General features: G+C 34.7%; 1 long non-coding RNA gene across 1 annotated transcript in view; it reads right to left on the bottom strand.

The window, feature by feature from the left end:
• The window catches only part of LOC125659099 (uncharacterized), a 12181-nt gene extending 5808 nt beyond the window's left edge, over positions 1-6373 (bottom strand). Inside the window, exons 1-3 of the long non-coding RNA XR_007363918.2 lie at positions 3929-6373; positions 1104-1209; positions 1-44 (exon numbers count right to left, since the gene is read on the bottom strand). The exon at positions 1-44 is cut by the window's left edge and continues 32 nt beyond it. This is a non-coding gene — a long non-coding RNA (uncharacterized LOC125659099). The remainder of the gene's footprint in view (positions 45-1103; positions 1210-3928) is intronic.
• Between the last annotated feature and the right edge of the window lie 1723 nt (positions 6374-8096).

Genomic DNA, 8096 nt, shown 5'->3' with positions numbered 1-8096 from the left:
CTTTTGATGAGAACTGTCTGTGCTCTTCCGTTGTTTTGATAACCCTGTAAAGGAAATGACATCGCTGCGTTATCATAGCCACAAAACTGTAGGCTTTATTTCACAGTTCAATAATGGTTCTTTCAAACGCAAGGATATTACATTTTAAAATCATTTTTACAATCATTTAGAATCTATTAAATCGCCGGTTTGATAGCAGCTCTAAATTGTAAACTTTTCCCCCCACATTTTTTATTTAAATCATTATCAACAAAATATAGGGCTTCGGCACATTGACATTCTGACAAATACGTTTCAGCAGTCTCATTGAAAGTCAGCATTTCGCAAAGTCTATGGTCGTTACATGTATAACGATATAATTTACCAATACAATTTGCCATTGGGTCAAATGATGTCTGACCTGTTAACTAGATACTAATTGTTAAACCGTTCTTTACACACTTCGTTTACGTGATCGAAACATAGACCTCACGGCTGACGGCGGGTGTGACCAGTCTACAGGGGATGCTTACTCCTCCTAGACACCTGATCGCACCTCTGTCCATGAGTCCGTTTTTGCCTTAATAATTTCGTATTCTTTATACGAAATATGAGATTAATCACGGTTCGTTATCTTCACCTTTTGTATTGAATAACTATTGAAAGTACAACGTTTAGGAAATGTTTCATTTAATTATATTATAATGAGATGTTACAATATTTTTAAATACATTACATAGTATAATTATGGTAGCTACGGTATTTAGAATATATTTCATTGGAGAGCATCATCACGTACACCCACAACAAAGGGGTTTCTTATAATAAATAACTCTAGAAAAATTAAAACTTTTCGTAAAAAGATTACATAGTCCCATGATCACTGTCCTTTGCCTTTTTCATTATCAAGGACATGCATTGTCATGCTGATGCTTTTGACTATCCAAACATGTTTACACATTGTGCAAATTTTAACATGAATAAATCGACACACTTCCTTAAATTTGTACGCGATGCGTATAAAAGAAAATAATTATAGCAATCAACCATTGAAAATTTTATACATATATTTGAATATCTAAAACGAAAACAGAATTATAAGTTTTGATTATCTGTTTCCCTACTTATTAGTAGGCGTTTTCTTTTCACCATCGCCATTCTTCTAGTGTTAACGTTAAACTTCGCAGGCTTATGCACTCTTGTATTCCCCTGACAAACTTTCTTGTTTTCCTGTAATAAAAATTAAAAAAGCATCACAAATTTTAAAAAATAAAAAACTCAATGAAGTAAGTACATATGATTTGTTTCTCAGGTACACTGTACATGTATTGATGCCATTTAAGATAACATCGTGTTATTCACGTTAAACTTTTCAGAACAATGTACTTCATTTTGAAAAATAAAAATAAGATTCTCTCTCTCTCTCTCTCTCTCTCTCTCTCTCTCTCTCTCTCTCTCTCTCTCTCTCTCTCTCGTTTTCGACTTATTTGTAAATCGTGGTAAATCTCATAAATGTCTATCACAAGGTGTAGATCTATTCGACAAAAATATACATTGTATTCATCTGCTGAAGAAGACATCATGGGTGAAGTTTAGCCCATTGATAAATCCTTATCAAGTGTAAAATTCATGCATATCAATCGAAAGGATTTAACTGAGTGCCACCTTTGCTGCAATACATCTGTACATATATACACGCAGGTCTATCAAGTGATTTAAACAAAAAATAATCGTTTTTGGGATGGGATGTTTTCGTACAAGTAGTAGTTACCCCATGTAATATTGTTCGTTATGTGCAGAAACCCGATGGGCGTGGTCATAATGACACGAGGGAGCTACGCTCCCTCGTGTCATTATGACTACGCCCATCGGGTATCTCTGAACGTAATCAACAATATTATATGGGGTAAGTGACTTGTACCATAGTTTACTATTATTCATTATATTTTATTATAGCTTTCGGAAGCGCGGTCGCCTGTTTACAATATGGTGCTATTTTTTTTTTATTTTTATTTTTTTGTCTTTGCATTACACTTTGCACTCCATATATTTCTATCGAAATTACTTTCTATCACCGAAATATATGAACATTAATTGTTTTTTAAAAGCCGTTTTTAAAATGCATACCTACTTCTAGTACCGGTATTTGCTTCAAAGAATTGAAATTAAATACAATTAGAATTCTAAGAACCCATATTTATGCATTTTTCTGTTTAAAAATTTAACAACATACTCTTTAAAAAAAAAAAAAAATCCTATTTGATATCCTTCATTGTAATACATATTTTGACTAAATTGGCTGGCAAAAAACATGTATATACAATAGATAAAAAAATCGGGGAAACATAAGCGAAAAAAAAAAAAAAAGAATTGTAAGGCACGAAACCATAAAGAAACACAAGTCTGATTAGCCGCCGCTGTTCACTCTGTCCGCAAAACAAGTTTATCTCTCCAAAATTGTTCTTATCACGTGACTGGGTTTAAGGAGAATTTGGAAATAGAAAGGCTTTGTTTGGATCAAAACCCATTAACGATATCAGTTTAATAGCGTGGTGTCCAGAACAGGTACTACACTTTGATCTTAGCCAAAAAGACCGAGGAGCAAGGCCACACGCGATGGTCAGATGAGCTTTTGAGGAATTTTTCGTGCAACAATATCAAGTGTTTAAAACTGATTTTCTGTGTAAGTTGCTAGTAAAAACTCGTCCGAGGCCATATCAAAAATTTCTTGTACTGACATGGGTTGTAGGCGATTCATTGCGTCATGGAAAGGAAGAACGATTTTCTATAAAATGTAATTTTCTACTTCAATTGATGATAAAACGTAGGTAAAACGTTTCTTCTTCTTTCTTTTTTTCAAACCCAGTGTAGACATGGAAATGATGGACGATGGAGGAACTTCAGACGGTGGACAGTGATGTTGTTTTTCGAGAATGTGGGCGGGGTTTGAAGAAAAACGTGGGTTATGTACAGAAAATCCGCACTCTTAACAAAAGAAAGGACGCCAAACTATGGTACAATGCTATATAATTACCCCAGATCATATTTACAGAATGCTTCAGCTATGTGGTTTAGAGCCAGGGCAATCTGTGTAAAATAGGTCATTTATAACATGTACACAAACAGAAGTAAAAGTCAACATCAGAAAATCTCATATTTTCATTAAACAGCAGAAAATACAGTTAAAAACTGTATTATTATACAAGTAGTTGAGTCGTGGAGTTTATCTAAATGTTGTAATTCATTAATTAAGTTGATAAATTTTTCCAAACAGAACACCGAATCTAAAAAAAGGTTTAGAATTAATTTACCCGAAAATTTGTATAAAGTCCAATATTTTGGCCAGTAATTTAAAAACGTGATCTTTAATCCCCACTTTTATGAATTCCATTTTAATTTTTAAGGCAATACTTGGTGTAAATTTAGAAAATTGACATTACTCCTAATAAATTCTTTTAAACAGTTAAACTAAAAAAAAAAATCCGTATATCAATTGCAAAACTGTCATTATATATTTCCGATCTACTAATATTAAACGTTTTTATATCTGTAACTTTAATGTGTGGTTAAAAGACACGGCGATACGTGTATATCTATTTTTATATAATTATTGATTTGTGTTGCTTAGGTCGTGTCGACAACAGATAAATCAAATCAAAACGCAGAAATCTCGAGTAAGTGCAAAAAGGTCGAGTTAAAAATGCGGTAGCTCAATAACTAGTAATATGACCCCAGTTTTTCTGTTGAATTTAATATAGAAATCACAAATACACTTTAAAATTTTTTTTTAAAAAATACACCGCTACAAAGCTCGGTTGCGAACCTCTTAATATACCTGTATTACATTAGTTAAAATGTTCAGATGCACGAGCACATTAATCAACTCAGTACATTCAGATATTTTTAGATCATACAAAACAACAAGGACTGATTAAAGGAAGTGACTTACCATGTCTGGTATCAGATGTCCAATTCCACTATTCTATCAGTAGTTTCTCTCCGTCAGTTCAATTCATGGAACGTTTAAAAGTAAACAAATGCCTTCAACTAGCGCCAATACACCTAATGCCAGTTCTCATTCACGGCCTCCCGGTGTGTTTACCTGATGTCTATGTGCTTCACGGTCACGTGGAGATGTCAACCAGATCACATGAGGCTCTTCTTTTCTTTGCCAGACTATCTTGTCCAAATATTGCTATAGTATTCATCATGATGTGTCTTATTTTTCTAGTAACATTTTCAACAGTGAAATGTTGAAATTTATTCTTTGAATAAAAATTTGCATTTTGACAATTTATTTTACACTGTTACATGTATATATGCTTTGAATTATCGTAATTCATACCTGCATTGTTAATTATGATTCATATTGTGTATGAGAGCTATTCTTTGTATGCAATGCTCCATTGGTCCTATTGTATTACATACTCCGGTATAATGTGACTTCACCATATCTTATCCATTATAACACTTTGTGCCAATTCTAATTTAGAAAGGGTTTGAAAAGACTATGTTTTGTAGTGAAATTATTTTTTCTAGTTAGAAGAAAAACCCTGTTCGCAGATATGCATTTTTACATTATAATTAATTAATCTAATATATTACTAGTATTTATATCGTAGATGGGTCCTTCTCAGATATTAGGAAATAATAACTAGAATATGTGTGAACTTCAATAAATAGGTTTTTTTAAGTAATGGCAATAGTGCTGTTCATCGTTTTCTTTTTTCTGTTTTATATGGTGTCCGGATAGGGCCATTTGCAAAAGCGTGACTGCGCGTTAGTCACCACACGCCATCACGCCAACGAGCAACGCACCTTCGCGCTCTCACGCCAACAAGCAACGCATCTTCACGCTCTCACGCCAACAAGCAACGCGCCTTCGTGCAGACAAGCAACGTGCCTTCGCCCAGACAAGCAACGCGCCTTCGCGCTCTCACGCCAACAAGGCGCGTTGCTCGTCTGTGTGAAGGTGCGTAGCTTGTTGGCGTGACGGCGTGTTGTGACTAACGCGCAGTCATGATTTTGCAAATGGCCCTATCCGGACACCATAGTTTTACAATGACTTTGAATAGAAATAATTTATAAAATGAAGCACTTAATTAAATAATTAAATGAGTATTGAGTGGTTCATTTTATTAATTATTCTGTTCAAAGTTATTGTTTAAAAAAATGAACAGATCTGTTACCATCACTTTAGAAAAACCTAGCATATAAACTTGATGCGTACGCCTATCACAACATTCAATAGGATAAAATGTCAAAATGAGATAATTTGTTGGAATAAAATTTGTTTGTTTAATAAAACAGTAAAATGCTTTCTTTGTTGTTTTATCGGAGAAAAATAGCATTGCAGAAAAAATTCACAACCCGCGTTAGTGGGTTATGAATTTGTTTTTCTGTAATACTAGTTACCTTCAGCACCCGATTAAAAAAAACCCAAATATTTCTAGTTTTAAGAACTGAAATATCATATCGTTGACCATTTCGTTACTTTAAACGGAACCGCTAATGCAACCTTTGACCTTGATGACGTTCCATCTTTGGTAGATTACGCGAACAGTTGTAACTAAAGATCCGGATAGAACTAGTTTGAAACAAACATGTACTCATTGTTGTCAATGATGAAAGCAAGTCAATATCAAAAGAAAAATATAAAAAAAAAAAAAAAGATTGAGTGATGATAAAATAAACAAAAGTGTGTTCGCAAAAAACAATTAATATCAATATACATGAAAACGAAGATAACGAACAGTGATCAATCTCATATTTCCTATAAGCAATGCAATATAGAGAGTTGGGCAAACACGGACCCCTGGATAAACCAAAGGTGGGATCAGGTGTCTAGGAGGAGTAAGCATCCCCTGTTGACCGGTAACACCCGCCGCGAGTCCTTTATCTTGGTCAGGTAAACGGAGTTATCCGTAGTCAAAATCAGTGTGCCAAGAACGGCCTAACAATCGGTATGACACAAGTCACATATGTAAAACACAATCACTAGCAACGGTAGTATAAAAGCGCAGTCCTGCACGTAATATTCACCAAAACAAAATTAAGTCGTCTATCCATAAAAGTCACTTATATCTATTTCCGCACTTCCTGGTTAGGGTCAATTTGGTATGCTATTTCCATTCACCATAACTTTAAAAATTAACGGCCGCCGTGAATGGCTGAAATATTGCTAAACCGGTGTAAAACCGTAATCAATCAATCAATTAACAGTACAAGGTTGCATCCTTTGAGTTTCCGTCATTTGTTGAGCTCTAAAACAGTCCTATGGTTCTTCAATGAACGGCGAATTCATCATAACATCTAGGTAAGGATTCAGAGCCCCAATAAAATTAAATTCAATTATAATAAATGTAATAAAAATTGTTCATGCATATTCAAAATTTTCCGTATTCTGGCTTTAATTTTAATTTTCATGAAATTTTCAACTTGGCTAAAATCAGGGGATTAAAACATTTCCTCAAGTTTGAATCAATATGAAGATGAAACGGTCACCTTATGACATTTAAGAATGCTTAAATCCGTTTTTAGCCTAGAACCCTTACCAGGGACCCGCCCTGGACCCACTAGGGACATCCACCGGATTTAGAACTGTAGATACATGTATTTGGCCACCAAGAACTCTGACTCTGAGGGACCACATTCCCCAGATCATGCATTGCTACTTTATTTCCACTATCTCACTTTCTAAACTATGATTTGATTAGTTTCAACCTATCGTCAATTCAGTCACGAGCATCACCAAAATCAACACCTGGTGGAATCTTGGGGTTTCTTCTCATTAAATTTTCTTACATTTCTCCTATCCACCTTTTCTTAATGTATGTCTTCTCTCGATATCTGGGATACTGGGATATAATTTCCGCCAAATAATTCAGTTTTGCCTCCACTTATACATGTACTAACCGCATCCTAAACTACCAGGTGGCGCTCAGTTATTTTTCAACCAATCAGAACGCTGAGTTGTATTCAGTGCAATAGGGTCCATGCATAATTGTTTGATTGGTTTTATTTTGTGTAACACGGGCCTCTGTGGCCGAGTGTTTAAGAGCATCGCACTCAAAATCACACGGCCTCTCACCTCTGTCGGCGCGGGTTCGAATCCCGCTCGCGCCGGTGAGACAGTTTCCTAGTTTACTTTCGGAAGGTCGGTGGTCTCTTCCCAGGTACATTGCTTCTGGGTTATCTCTTCCACCAATAAAAACTGGGCGCCACCAGATAACTGAAACATTGTTGAGTGTGGCGGAAAACATCAATCAATCAAGCAATATATTGTGTAACATCCCTCTAGAGAAATTTTCATATAAATTTTCATTCATATGGAGACGTCACCACTGCCGGTGAAGGGCTTCAAAATTTAGGCGTATGCTCTGCGTCGACGGCCTTTGAGCAGAAAGGGATCTTCATCGTGCCACACCTGCTGCAACATGGGGCCTCGGTTTTTGCGGTCTCATCCGAAGGACCGTCCCATTTAGTCGCCTCTTACGACAAGCAAGGGTACTGGGGACCTATTCTAACCCGGATATATGGAATCATTTTCTCAATTCAGTATATCAGTGTATCATTCTTGTTAACAATGTAGATTATTAATATTTGTTGTTTTTTCGTGGTGTGTAGTATGTGACATTTGTTTATGTAATACATGTGTTTATATATATATATATATATATATATATATATATATATATATATATATATATATATATAATTCAATAAAAAAGCAGGAAAATATGCAGTCCCAAAATATATTTAAATCACTAGGGCTTTCTGGATTTTAACATCCATCCTTAGGTGAATATAAATATTTAATATTTGTATTCACCTGAGGATGGATGTTAAAATCCAGAAAGCGGTAGTGATTTAAACATATTTTGGAACTGCATATTTTCCTGCTTTTTTATTGAATTATTTTGACTGTATGATATCAACTCTTTCTATTTGGATTATATATATATATATATATATATATATATATATATATATATATATATATATAATTCTAAAGAAATTTCAGTAAACTTGAAATCGCATAACTTTTCTCAAACTCCCTCCTCCTCTAAATCCGTCATTGAGATATGCAGTAAATGTTGCCGTAATTTTCGCTATAC

This window comes from Ostrea edulis, chromosome 9 (assembly GCF_947568905.1).
Source record: "Ostrea edulis chromosome 9, xbOstEdul1.1, whole genome shotgun sequence".
Classification (NCBI taxonomy): domain Eukaryota; kingdom Metazoa; phylum Mollusca; class Bivalvia; order Ostreida; family Ostreidae; genus Ostrea; species Ostrea edulis.
This window is presented reverse-complemented; position numbering and strand designations above follow the sequence as displayed.